Source organism: Leptonychotes weddellii, chromosome 12 (assembly GCF_054177405.1).
Source record: "Leptonychotes weddellii isolate Sample4059 chromosome 12, ASM5417740v2, whole genome shotgun sequence".
Lineage (NCBI taxonomy): Eukaryota > Metazoa > Chordata > Mammalia > Carnivora > Phocidae > Leptonychotes > Leptonychotes weddellii.
The window spans coordinates 90,248,789-90,263,155 of NC_138380.1; the positions used below are offsets into that span (position 1 = coordinate 90,248,789).

General features: G+C 51.8%; 1 protein-coding gene across 14 annotated transcripts in view; it reads right to left on the bottom strand.

Moving 5' to 3' along the window:
• Positions 1 to 13,881, bottom strand: part of IKZF1 (IKAROS family zinc finger 1) — a 91,421-nt gene extending 77,540 nt beyond the window's left edge. Inside the window, exon 1 of one of the 14 annotated variants that reach the window (XM_081800805.1) lies at positions 13,862 to 13,881. The gene's annotated coding sequence lies outside the window, so the exon portion shown is untranslated. Of the gene's footprint in view, positions 1 to 4,911; positions 5,280 to 8,464; positions 9,399 to 12,468; positions 12,839 to 13,380; positions 13,428 to 13,861 lie in introns of those variants that run through there. The other 13 variants (XM_081800803.1, XM_081800813.1, XM_081800810.1 and 10 more) reach the window with 13 other exon arrangements.
• Positions 13,882 to 14,367: the final 486 nt, after the last annotated feature.

Here is a 14,367-nt window from a genome sequence, read left to right on the forward strand (position 1 = left end):
GCCCAACGTCTCATAGACCCCCATGTACAAAAGGCAAAAAAATCCATGAGTCGTAATTTGGGCGCCTGGGTGGCTCAGTTGGTTAAGCGACTGCCTTCGGCTCAGGTCATGATCCTGGAGTCCCGGGATCGAGTCCCGCATCGGGCTCCCTGCTCGGCGGGGGGTCTGCTTCTCCCTCTGACCCTCCCCCCTCTCATGTGCTCTCTGTCTCTCTCATTCTCTCTGTGTCAAATAAATAAATAAAATCTTAAAAAAAAAAAATCCATGAGTCTTCTGAAACCGTCCAAACAATTATAAAGAGACAGGATGGACTCCAATGAGAAAAATCTTTGTCATTGTTGGACGGCGTGAATGTGAGGTTCACTACTCACTGAAGGCGGGTACAGTGTTTTATTGTGGTATCACAGACCTGTCTTGAAACGTCCCTGTGTTGAGTGGCGAGACGGATGGCAGAACTCGGATCTTGCTGTAACCAATCCTGGGCTAACACAGAATTTGTAGAATGTTGACTTGGATTCTTCTCACCATGCAGGTGATACGTTTTTTACAACTTTTTTTTTTTTTTTTACAAAGACCCATAACTTCCACACACGCAGAGATTTTTACAAAAACAGGACGCTAAACGTATTCCAAACAGCCTCTTGTAAACTATTTTTTCATTTAATCCGCCACGTCTTTTTATTTTGCACATCTACGTCAAGGTCCTCATTTCAGTGGCTATGAACTTCTCAGCTGCAGGACTGATTTATCCGGTACCCCAGTGTAGATCCAAGCTATTCCCAAGTAGAGGACAGACCGTCTCCTAAGGCCCCACAGATGGCTCCCCACCTTGGCTCTAAGGGAGAAGGTGTGCTCCCTCGAGGCACGGAGGGGACAATCCACCCCTCCCAGGTTCCCCATCATGCATCCGTCCCTGCAGGTGGGAGATGTGACAAGTGCCACAAAGCAGAACACAGATGGTCGAGGTCCAGACCAGGCTCTGCTGGGCGGGAAAGCCCTTGCCCTGGGCAGTCACCTGGCTTGTGCGTCTTGTGTGTCCCTTCCTGGAAGCAGCCCCACCTCAGCAGCCACCTGTATACTCCGGACAGTGGGTGTGCTGGGGGCCGGCCACACCGAGCAGAGGACCATGGGCTGCTGTCAACACGCCGGTTCCCATTTTCACTAAACGTCCACACCCACCCCGCCACCCCCCACCCTGTGGAACTCCACTGGGTAACAGCACCACTGAGATTTTCAAACACACTCCCAACCAACCCTACTGCAGGTGGGTGTGCAGCTGTGCTGAGAGGGCTCCCTTGCTTGGGCTAATGGATGCTTGTCACCACTCTTCTGACCTTCTTGATAATTTGGGGGCAGGGCCCACCTTTCCAGGCCGCGCTGGGTCCTGTGAATGCTGTGGCCCCGGTCCTGCCTGCCGTCATGCAGGGGGCGCGGGACTTGCAAGCTCCCAAATCTGCATCTCTCGGGATGGAACAGTCGTGACTTTTTTGTAAAAGTGATGGCTTTTAGGCAAAGACCAAACAAATAAATCGACGATGGGAAACGGACTGAGGGAGAGGAAATTTCACCCCCTCCAAGACCAGAGGTTACAGAGGGGCAGCTGTGGGGGGCCTGAGAAGGGGCAGCGGGACACCACCCCCATCCCGGCTACCGCGTGCACGACCCAGGCTCTGTGCTCAGTCTCACACATTGCTTACTAAGCCCTCTTTCCCTACATGGAAGCTGTGTCCAATGCCAAGTGGAAAACAGAGCGTGGGCTGGATATGGTCTCCACTGTCAAGGAGTTTATGATCAGAAAGATGAGTTCATCACACAAGTGGACTCATGACCTGTTTTTGGAAACCGGCCCCTAAACAAAACCCAGGACCACAAGCCTGGAAAGGGAAATGCCAGAGGCAAGGAGTATTCCACAGAAGTGAAGTGTGATTTTCTCCCCCACACGGGAAACCCAAACAACTGAAGGCCAGAGCTCCACCGATCGACACGGCAGAAAACACAACACCAGCAAACACCGGTCACCTGGGCGGTGCCTACAGCCCTGAAGGCTCTCATTGTTTCTCTGGAGCAAGCAGTTCTGAATCTCGCACACAGGGAAACAGATGCAGAGATAAGTGAAGCCCAACGTGACAGTGGCTGTCGCTGGCCGTCCCTCTAGGGGAGCACAGCCAGCTGTCACAAGCCACTGCCCACCCGTACCTCCCACTCTGGAGTGGTCTTCCTGTCTTTCCTTCCGTCTCCTTCATCCCTCCTCCCTTCCTCTCTGTGTCTCCGTCTCTGTGTCTGTCTGGTCCTTCTGCTCCAACAAGACTTTCCTCGTGTCAGCTCAAGGGGGTTGGCATATCAGTGACTCCAGAAAGTGGGGGGCACACAGAGGGTGGAGCAAAAGAGGTGAGAGACAGGAGCAAAGCTGGCCCGGAACATCTGTGCTTCTCCAGCGGCCCCGCCAAGGAAACAGGGTCTTATTGCCAGTGCCAGCCCCGTGGAGGAGCTTCCCTCGGGGACAGGGAGACTCTGGAAACATCCCCCCCGCCGCCCCGCCGACCCTGTCCTTCTTTCCTTCTTCCACACCCACCCCACGAGGGACTGGGGCCTGGCTGTCTCCTGGGAGGAACCGCCCTGGGCAGTCGTGGCTCCCGAGTCAAGGGCTGGGCAAGTCTCCAGGAGCGTCCTCCCTTGTACCTGCGAGCGAGCAGGCGGCCCCAAGAACAGCTCCGAGAGCCAAAGGGAGCCCCAAGGGCCACTGGCAGGTGCACAGGGCTGGTGGCGGTCCTCGGCCCCTCTTCGCGGGCCCCCTCTTTGCCCTAAGATGAGCACCTCTCTTCACAGCGCTCTCCCACACTTCTGAAAAGGCGAGTCGGAATTAATGAAGTCAAAATGAAAAGCCAGACACCCATCAAGAACCACAACTTGATTCCTTTTCGAGCGGCCTGACGTCACCGCTATCCCAGCACCGCCAAGCGCACAGCGGGCCAAGCCAGCTGTGAGGACCGCCAGCAGTCACTCAGAACAAGCCATTCCCTGGGAGCACCCAGCACCTCCACAAGCTTTACAGACCTCAGTTCTCTGCAGTTTAAATAACGCGCGCGCACACACACACACACACACAAAGTCACGTCTGTGCAGAGGATGCTCGTAATGATGCTGTCCTGCCTGTTTGAAAGTTGCTAACAGAGCAAATCTTAAAAGCACCCATCGCACACATGCTTTTGTGACCCTGTGTGGTGACGGCTCCGAGACTCATCATTCAGTATTTGCAACGCACACAAATACTGAATCATCGTGCTCTACACCTGACACTAATATGATGTTACGTATCGATTGTGCTTCAGTCAAAACAAATACATAAATACCTAAAAACGATGCCTTTCCTCTCCCCTGAGACACATGGGCCCAACGCTATCTCATTTCTTAAGTACTTTTTATGTGCCAGAAAAAGATGGTGAAGGAATGGATACTGGTCTTAGCTGGCTGAGCTAAGCAACTGACTACGGCATTTAACTGCAAAGAACCACAAGACCGTCCACGTCGTCCACCTCGCCCACCGTCTTATGTGAGTGCCTGGTACAGCGTCTAACACGGATCTAGTATTCAAGACTCATTTGCTAAATGTGTATCTTTAAACTTCACAATTAAGCCACGTGATTATGATTATTGTACATAATCCGTATTATTTCCATTCGATGCATGAGAAAGACGGAGGCTAACCATACAGCAGCCCGCCCAAGGGTGCACGACTAGACAACAGAGTGAACTTGAACCCACAACGGCTCGACGGAGACGCGTTCTTCACTCCACCACTCCTGCCTGTGCAAACCTCACAGCCCAGCGCCGCGGTCCCAAATTTCAAACGGGTAATGGACAAGGAGTGGATGTTACCTGTATCCTGACAGAAGAGGGGTGTGTCCTTTGTAATACTCTACATGTAAGGCCCCCTTCATCACAAAACTTCTCCAATAAAGTTAAATTCTCCTTATTTGATAAGATGCATGCTGTTGATTTCTTTCCTCCCTGACGAGCGAAGTTGCACGGGCGGTTCCATTTCAGGGTTATTTCCTTACACACTCAATGACGCTTGTTTTGAAGGGGGCAGGCACGCGGGGAAAACACGGGCCAAGCCTATAATCTATTTAAAATGCCTTAGGTCACAGACCTCTTTAATGAAACCCATTATTCCTGCCCAGAGAGAGCTCTTTCGTTTTCAGATTGGTAGATTTTATTTTTGCAAATCTATCATATCGCTGTGAATTACACTGTATCTTAAAAAAAAAGAAATGTTCCAAGAGAAAGCTAAGGCAATCTGCTAGGTCTTTGTGTCTGGTGAGGGGGACCTTATAGGTTTTCCTAACAACTTGACAAAACAGGTCGGGAGAACATAGAAACTTCTGGGCACTCTTATTTCATTTCTGATTCTTTTCATTTTTCAAAAATTAGCTGCCAATCTACACATTTTCATGATTACTCCACAGAGTACTACTGGCGCAAATAACAATGAAAAACAAGATTTCAACAGGACAGCAGGGAATCCAATTTGGCTTTCAGACTGCGCCCCCACCCCCATATTTAACTGAGCCACAGAAAACGCCTCCAGTGGTTTGTTCTACTGAGAACCTGCTTTTTGAGGGCAAATTAGCTCAGATGTGCAATTCTGTCCTCACAATTTTTTTTTCCTAGGGGCAGGAACTGATATGCAAAAGAGGAAGGGTCTGGGGACCTGAGGAAGCCTTTTCAAAATACAGCTAAAACCCGTGCTGCTTGAAAACAGTGTCAGCAAAGAGAGATTTAATACAGAAGGGAAAGAACATGCGAATATTGCAAAATGGCCTCAAAGTGAGGTTTATAAAAAAAGATGGGAGATACTGTATTCGACATTTTTTTTTTTTAAACAGAGAAAGCAGAGTTAGAGCCATTTACCCTCAGCACAGGTCCAGAGCAGGACTTCCAGGGGCCCGGGAAGGTCCTGGCACTGTGCACTTCTCCTATGCAGAGAAGAGACTTCTCGGTAAAGACCTGCCCTAGACCACAGGCTCTCAAACTACCAGGAAGGACTGTATAGACAGCAACTGTAGCAGAGACATACACACTCAAAAATTTACATACGCGTTTATAGGACTTTTCCTGATTTTGACTATCATCATGGGCCACTTCCTAAGCAGCTTCCTCAAATATAAATGGCTTTTTACACTTCACTTCATCACTTAAGTCAAAAAATCTAAGTTTAGAATCATTTCCTTCTACCCTCTTCCCAGTTTTAGAAGACCTTCATGCATGGCCAGCAACCGTGCAACAAAAATGAGACTTAACCGTCTTGAAAAAATATATATAAAAACTGCCCCCCCCAATAATGATTGACATGGATATTCCCAAAAGTGCTGATGGTTTTGTCATTTATTATTATAAAGTGAGGAGACAGGAGCCCAGGCACAATTTCGTGTTCCTATTTTTTTTTCAAAGTTTTTTTTTCACTTAAAAAAAAAAATGGATAAATACAAAGTTACCATATTCACTAAGTGTTTTACTCAGCAAGGCAATGGGCTAACCCCACAAAGGATACAGTATCTTATCCTGCCTTCTTTGCAGTGACTTTACTTACCATATTAGCAGCAGATACTTTCATGGGGACATGTGAAAGCTCAAAATTAAAACTGAGCATGCAAATCCACTTGTATTGGATACCCGTAACATTCCAAAAAAAAAAAAAATGCACTTGTAATGCTGGGACTTCTATAAGGCCACTGGGTTTTGTTTTGTTTTGTTGTTTTAATGCAGGGCTTGTGTAAGTTTCTTTGGCGAAAGATTTAATTTATTTAGACCCCAAGAAGTAAAATTATCCAAGTCTTGACAAGCATGTCCAGTTGTTCACAAATCCATACAAATACGTTTATCTCCAATAACTGAAAAGTCATGGCCAATTCGCCCGCCAATAACACTCTCCTAGGTACTATAACCCGTTTTTTTCCATTTTAGATAAGTCTCTGTTGTCTGGCTGGTAGTGAGACAAGATCTACAAATCCAGATACACACACACACACACACACACACAAAATGTGTTCCAGAGCAAACATGTCCCAGGATTCATTGTTACCCAGATATCTACCTTTTATTCCTTGCAATGGAAAAGGCTGTTTGGGGGGGCACCTGTAAGAGGGGAGGTCTCATCCTGGCTCTAGAGAGGGGGCTGCAGACACCCTGATGACGGGATCCCCCCACATGAAGGCCACACGGCTTCCGGGCCAACGGGAAATTCTCCCTGCAAGACGTGCATTCTGAGCTCCCCAGTTCTACTGGCAACACAGATCGTCAACTCAAATCACTTGAAATAAGGTAACCTCATGAAAATGATTAAAAATCCTATGGCCACAGTTTTAAACTACGTTCACAGAACATAGGAATGTGGATTCGGAAATCAGGGTCTTTGAATTCTAGCCCGAGCTCTTAGTAGCTGTAGAACTCTGGAATTCACCTTGTTCACCCAACCTCAAATGGTCCCACTGAAGTCAAATCAAGCTGTTTCGAGAAGAGTAAAAGGGAGAAGAAATGCATTCGGTAAGTTATCTGGTAAGAATGATTCCTCTGGCAATACACCAAATAATCATAGAAAAGAATACCACTTGGTAGTCTCAGCTGACTCTTTAAATTGGAGCAAATTAGCAAGGAAAGTTCTAGCTTTCCATTTCATTCTGCGATAGACAGAGAGCTCAGTCCCAGCTGTGGTATCACTCCAACTTGGAGGGCTCCTGAAAACAAAATGCCCAACACCACAGAACAAACGACAATGTCCATATGAATGCGAGATCCTAGTGGCTATGCACCCCCCTCCCCCGCCAAGCACGCTTGGAGCGCATTCTCTAATCTACAACCTTTAGCCTATAAGGGTCCTCATACAGACCCGGCAGGGAAGTGGGGGTGGGCGGCAGAGGGAGTCGTCAGTAGAACTTCACAGAAGCTTACAACTTCCTCATTTGTAGGGCCACAAAAATCAGCCTGTCTTTATTTGTAACCTGGCAGAGAAATGCTCTTGTCCGTCAGACAGCAAAATAGAGGAAAACTCATTTTAAACACTACCATCCGATTCTCCTGCAGCCCTTAAATGAGCCTAAATTATTTATTTTCAATGCTTCGCTTTAAGTATTTTGCTGTTGCTGTTCAGCAAGTTTCATTTCTTTCACAAGAGCCTGGTCTGCTCGAAACAGAGCTGGAAATTCTTTAAATTCAGGGAAACACATACAACTCCAGGCAGAAGCAGGAAAACACGTGCAGAAAAGCACTAGAAATTTCCAAACCATTTTTAAATGGTAATTAATGGCCTTATCTCTAACAACCTCAGATAATTAGCAGTGTGATTTTGGTTTAATGAAGTGGGATACACAATTTATCAATATGTTTTCACTGTGGATCTCTTTGAATATCATTTTAATTTTCCGCCCTCCACAAAACTCACCACAAAGGAGGAGGAAAAGGTCACTTTTTCAGGCTGGAAAGTGGGGCTCGCACCAGGGGGTCGCTGGCTCTCTCTCGGTTTGCATTAAAAGCACAGGAGGACATTTCAGAGTGTCTCAGAAGCAAGCTCATAAAAGATCAATTCCTCATTTTCATTTCTCCTAAAGATTCTAAAGTAAACATTTTCCCCCTGGGGGCCAAGGAGGTGTCTTATGTGCTCTTTCCTGTGCTCCAGGCTGACCAGTGAAAACCGGATTCCACGAGAAAAATTCACCCCAAACGGACGAATCAATATTCTTAGCGGAACTCTTAGCTTCAGAAAAGGACTCTGAGCCATACTGTTCCATTTTAAATAGTTTCAAACTAACAGAGAACGCTTTAGAGGGAGGGTATCCGTATGATCTCCAAAATGGAGCCTGAAACTCTATGTCGGGATGCGTAAGAGCACTTAAAAATACTTTATGCTGGTCTTTCTCCATTGTTTCCATAGACTCCCACGGCACCCCCCCACCCCAAAGAAAGAAGGAAGAGGGACAGAGAGGGAGGGAGAAGGAAGGGCAGGGAAGGAGGATGGAGGAACATTGCTGGGTGCCCCCTTCCCACCCATCCCACTGCCCCCCCCACCCCCCAGCCGGGAAGCCCTGCACCCTGTCCAGGACTGCTAACTTTTGGCGCCAAAAAGGCAGGAAGAGAGTCAGATTTCCTTCAGCAGTGAGCTGATTGCCGGAGAAAAATGAATCATTGCACACTTGAGTGAGGAAATATGAAGAAGGCACTTTTCCACTAATTAGGCCCCATTTTAGGCAATTCGTTAAGCGGTGGCCCCGCGCCACCAGCCATCAGGAGGTGGAGCATGGGAGAACCTGAAAGCAGAGCGTGCAAATGGTGCATAATGATGCTCTCCATCACCCCAGACAGACAGCGGAGGGGTGCCGGGCAGGGGCCGGGCGCAGGCCACCGGGAAGAGAGGCCACACCGGCTGGCCCCCGTCTATGCAAGCACAGCAGAGAAAGCGCGTGGCACTCACCAGTCTCCCCGAGCCTCCCCGAGACCGAGGGGTGCTGCCTTCCCACACCAATCCCGCCTTTGGAGGACGGGGGTCTTCGGGCCCTGGGCCGCGCGTGGAGTCCCCTCCACTCAGCCACCTGGGAGGGACCCTGCTGCCCCGGGGTGGCAGGCCGGGAGGCCCTCTCCTCCGCCACCGCCTTCACACTCCACTAGGGCGGAAAGAAAGGTGGAACCATTTGCCAAATATGCAAAAAAGGAGGGAAGATAGTTTTCTCTCAGGAAAACATGGGCAGGAAGGGAGCGTGAGTTTCCTGTGCCGACCAAAACGGGTTCAGAGATTATTAGGACGTCTGATTTGACAGGCTTGTGGTGGAGGCCGGCGCTCTTTTAGTCAACAGGAATCGTGAGTTCCCCAAAGGCCGACGTGGCGGTGGGAGAAGGGAAACGGGGCCAGGCCTGCGCCAGGGAAGACAACGGGCGCCACGCCTGGGACTTTGGGTTTTCACCACTTCTAACAGTTTATCGCCAGGCGGGTCACTGGAGGCACCTGTGGGTCCCGCCTGTTGATCACAGTCAGGACACAAAGCCAACGGAAGCGAGGAGGCCGTCGGCCTGTGGGGGAGACCTCAGCTGGTGCCCCGCGGGCCCTTCTCGGGAGTGACCCCCAGCGTCTCACACACACACACACACACACACACGGAAGCAGGGGGGGCCTTGCCTCCTCCCCGCTCAGGAACGCGTGCACAGCGCCCTTTGTCTGGCTGGGTTTCACGCTGCACGCACGTTTTGTCACGTCCGAGAGATATTTGTCAGAAGAGCATCACACATTTAAAAACGACGTCAAACAAAAGCCCGCACGGGAACGGCGCGGAAGATGCGAGGACAGGGGCGTGTATCACAGGAGCTGCAGACAGAGACCGCGCGTGAAGGCGTTTCTTGAACTGCCAAGACCACACTAACACCTTGGGGTCTCCAAGAAGAAACCAGTGGGAGTGTCCAGAAGGCCCCACGGGGGAGACCAGACCAGTCACGTCGCTGCTGCTGAGTCTGGTCTGGGGTGCGCACCAGCCCCATTTCTATTTCCCTCCCCATCTGAACTGTGTGTGTGTATCACACACCACTACTCTGCAGTACAACCTCCCTAACATCTAGATCACACATGCCCCTGTGCCCCGTGTGAGCAAAACAATGATCCGTCTCAAGGAGTAAACAAGATCAATCGTTCTCCATTTGTAAGCCTGCGAGGATGGGTCACTTGTCACTTTTACATCTCTTGTTTTCACCTGAGAAACGGCACGATTACACACACACATGCCTGAGGGCTCCCAAAACACCAACGTACAGCCCCGGGGAAGGGAGAAACCTTCACGACCAGGGCGAGAGGTACAGCATCTTATGGCCAGAAGAAGGAGTCACAGTCCCCGAAAAGGCTTGTCAGGCTGACAAATCACAAGGGTTGCCAGAGAACGGAAAAGGGACTTGGTCTGCTCTCTGTGAGTGGGATCCCCTGAACGAATCTCCATCAGAATAAGGCAACGAAAACCAGCACTTATTTCATAGTGAATTTATTTCATAATTGCAAAGATTAGAGGAGGGGAAAAAACACACACACACAAATGCCGCGAAATGTTGCTATCCTTGACAGATTCTGGGTTAATAGTGTTAGGCGGACACCCAAAGTACTCACATCATTTACCTCTACGCTCAACGGTATAAATAGGAAAATCCATCCTGCTTTAGTGAAAGGTAAAAACTAACCAAACACACAGAACCTAAAAGGAGGGGCTTTATTACTCAGGTCAGGTCTGTGTGATGTGAAGACTCGTTCTCACCCTGCCCCCACGCCTCTCTCTCTGTGCCGTGTGCATGCTGTGTGTGTGTGTGTGTGTGTGTGCACAGACTCATTGAATTTCTTTATTTTCTGTATCTATCCATGCACACATAATCTTGAAATATACCCAGAACACCTGTATGTGTGGGGGCGGGGGTGTTTTGTCGCAGGGCCCACAGAAGACAGCGTTGCTTCACATTTGCAAAGTTTGACATTTAAGTTGACAATATGCTACCATATGACCCAAACACGAAACACACCAATTCAAATCAAGGGGGAAAATATCCCCCCCAAAGAACCACCATCCATCCTCAAACTCTTAAGTCTCTAGCCAAGCGAGGAAGACTCAGTGGCCCCCAGCACCGCAGGGCTTCAGAACCCTGGCCAGGAAATTCACTAGGATTATAATTTTTCAACAAAGGAAATGGCGCCAAGACAGTCACCGTGTATCCTCTCTCAGGAGACCACGGTCCAATTCCTCAAAAGGGTACACAAGCACACTTTTTCTTACACACCCACAAGCTCACCCTGTGAGACCGAGCTGATGGGCTGCTCTTGTTACCATGCTTCTGAATTCAGAGGATGTGTAATGTTGCAAGATGCAGCCCTTCAATTAAAACCCTGGTGAATTACACAAACAAGCAAGCATGCTGGAGTTTCTAGAGCTCCTGCCTTCGACTATCACCATGAAACAAAAGGGAAGGAAAGCAGGACCATTTAACTCAATAATCTATTCTGGTATCAGCTCTGGTGGACTCCAAGACCGGGAAGCACATTTTTTTTTTTTTTTTTTGCCACATAAAAAAAGGTATAAACACGTATGTTCCTGGAAAGTTTTGAAATCGGATACATTCTATCAACCCAGAAGTGTGCAGGATTTTAAAATGTGACATCACTATGTATATCTGTGCATACAAGTTATTTTTTTAACATGTTCTGCATATTCTATGATGGAAGCAGGTAATCTTCCCGTCACAGATATTTGGCACTGTTTAATTTTTTTGCCACATACCAAATAACCTGATTTGCCACTGAAACAATTCTGACATTGAATCTGAAAAAAATACTTAAATTGGTACTTTCAAAATTCCATATAAAAGATGGGTCCAATGAGCCTCATCAAACACCTTCAAACAAAGAAACAAATTCACGAGGCTCCCACCATTTCCTGCAGTTTTCTGTCTCCTCTCAACTCAGAACCAAGTGAGCCAATCCTTGCAACCATTTCAATTTCTATGAAAGTTTAAATATTGTCCAGAGTAAATATTTTCAACCTCCATACATTTTGTCCCCTTAACAGAAGTTGATTTGGCTAGCAAGCAGGTATTCCTTCAACAGCAGTTTGTGTCTCCAAGTTTAAAACAAGATACCTGGGAGCTGAGATGCATGGGCCGGAGCAGGGTGGGAAATTAGCAGTGGGCAAGCTTGCCTTGAATTAGCTCTGGGCCGGTGCAGCCCAGAGCAGAGGGGGGGAGGACTACACTTGAAAGCTGTTCTTGTCCGGTCTCTCGGTCTCTACATGCCATACTCTGTCCCTCCAAATTAGAAGAAAAAACAATCTCACCTTCTCCCCCCTCCCCCCCATTCCTTAGGAATCACCTGGGATCCTTGATGATTTTTTTTTTTTTTTAATACATTGCAAATCCAGTCGCAAGTAACCCGATGCCTTATTACCAGGGAGTGTCGAAACCTGAGAGCCAAAATCGCAGCCAGCAGAAGTCCTACTAACTTTTCAAACCGGGATAATTCTTCATTTTGCAGAAAGCAAGTTCAGACACGATCTAATTATTTTACAGTAGAAGCAAAATGCTCTCACCTCAGAAATAAGAAAAGAAAGCTCTTTACGAATGACTTCGTAAAGCCTGACTTCCGTGATCTAGAGGCATGTATCAGTTTAAATATAACCGGAGCTAGACCGTCCTCCTCCTGGTAACAGCGGGGCGGCTCACAGGCGTCCCACCGCCGGCCTAGCTCTGTGCCCCTGGTCACAGCACAAGTTGGCAGAGGCTCTGACAAAAGTCAGGGCTCTCTCCGTCCCCAGAAAGGGGAGGCGGACCTGAGCGAAACCAGGGGTTACAAACCTTACTGCCTTGTCTTGTCTTCTCATTCTTTCCTTCTCTCTCTCTCTCTCTTTTTTTAATCCACCAGCTACTCGGAGTTTTCCTATTGAAATTCAATTTGAAAACACTCACGTGGATTTGTGCGTCGCACTTTGGGGGCCGAGACTGATCCTCGGGCGCGAAGAGCAACCTCGGGGCCGGGGCTCCCTCTGCCCTGCCGGGCTCGCCCGGGGCCGGCCGCCTCGCCACCTCCAAGGTCCCGCCCGGGCTCGGCGGCGCTCCGCGGGGACCCAGGGACTGTCGCCGCAGTCGCCGCCCCGGGCGCGGGCGGCGCATGCACTTGTTAGAATGCCCTGCTAACTTGGCCGCCGAGCTCTTCCCAGCTTTCTTTCACAATGACTTCCTGAAGTTGCTCACTCGCATTGTTCCCCATTTCTCCGCCACCCTCCCCACCCCCCGCGGGCTCCGACCCGGCTTTCGCGCTCGCGGCCGGCCGCTTGCCCCGAGCGCACAGCGCCGCCCACGGGCCGCGCACCTGGGCCCCCTCCGCGCCGCGCCCCGCGGGCCGGCGCCTCGCCACCTGCGGCCGCCCAGATTGGCGGCGGCCCGAGCGCGCGCCCGCCGCCCGCGCTCCGCAAACTTTGGGGAGGTGCACACCTCCGGCCGCCGCTCGACCTGCCCGCAGCCGCCCCGCCCCGCCCCGCGCGCACGGCCCTGCCCTCGCCCGGCTCGGCGCTCCGGAACACGGAGCGGGAGCCGGGCGCGGGGCGGCGCGGCGCGGCGCGGCGCGGGACTCGGAGCCGGGCGCTCAGCCGGGCGCGGAGGGGGGACTGGGCGCGGGACGCAGAGGCGGACGCGGAGCGGGACAGGGATCCGGGCGCGGAGCGGGGCGCGCCGCCTCCGTCCCCGCCCCGCCGCGGGGTGGCCGGCTCCCGCGGTGCCGTCTGCCCGCAACTCCGGGACCGCGCGCACAAACTTTGCCAGGGCGCGAGGCTGGCTCCCGGCCCCCAGGGCCGCCGGGGCGGCGGCGGGCGCGGGCCGTACCTGCTGGCGCCGCCGCCGGCTGCAGCCCGCTCGCCCGCGCCGGGCCCGCTCGGCGCGCCGCCGCCACCCCCGCGCGCAGCGCGCCCGGGCCCTCCCCTCGCCGCCGCGCTTCCTCATTCCAGCGCCGCATCGCGCCGCGGCCCCGCGCGGCAGGTGGCGGCCGGCTCTCTGCGCCCCGGGCCCGGTGGCGGGATCGGCCGCGGCGCCGCGGGGCCCGCGCTTAACCCTTGGGGGCCCGGCGCGGGCGGGGCAGCTGGAGGCGGGGACCCTCGGGACGCGGGACATCGTGAAGCACTTTCCCCAGTGTCTCGGGGCGTCCACTGCCCGCCCAGCTCCACTTCCCTCGAACTGCGGCCACTGGGCTGCCAGGTTCTGGCTGCGACCCCGGGTGACGAGTGCCCACCCGAGGGGGTGGGAAAAGTTGATCCTCCGCAAGTGAGGGGAAGGTGCAGTTCATTTTCCCAGACAACCAATGGAATACCTCTCGTCTCTCTTCCCTCCCACCTGCTCAGGCAGCAGCTAGGATCGCGCCTTCCATCTGGCCCGTGTGCACACGCAAGTGTGAAGGGACGCCTGCGGGAGGAGGTGATACCAAAGGCAGTCCTGCGGCCTGGCTCCGCGGCTCTTGGCACCTCAGACCCCTCCCTCCCTGTGTGGGTCTCCGCTGAAAGAGGAATGCCGCTCAGACAGAGCACCTCTTCACACTCTGCCTGCCGGGAGCCCATCATTCTGATTAGCCAGGCCCCACCCGAGCCAGAGCCCGGCGAGAGTGCTCAGTGTGAGCCGAAGCGGGAGAATGGTGAATTCAGTCGATTTGCCCTGATCCCCCTTGGGCGTTAAGGGAGGGAGAGGTGAGTGAGGCCCCCAGCCCTGCCCTTCAAGACTTGTGCAGGCCTCCCGGGTGGAGACAGGTAACGTGTGTAAAATGTCATTTCGGGCCCCTGAGTGTGGCAGGGAATGACGGCCACCGGGGAAGGCTGTGGCCCC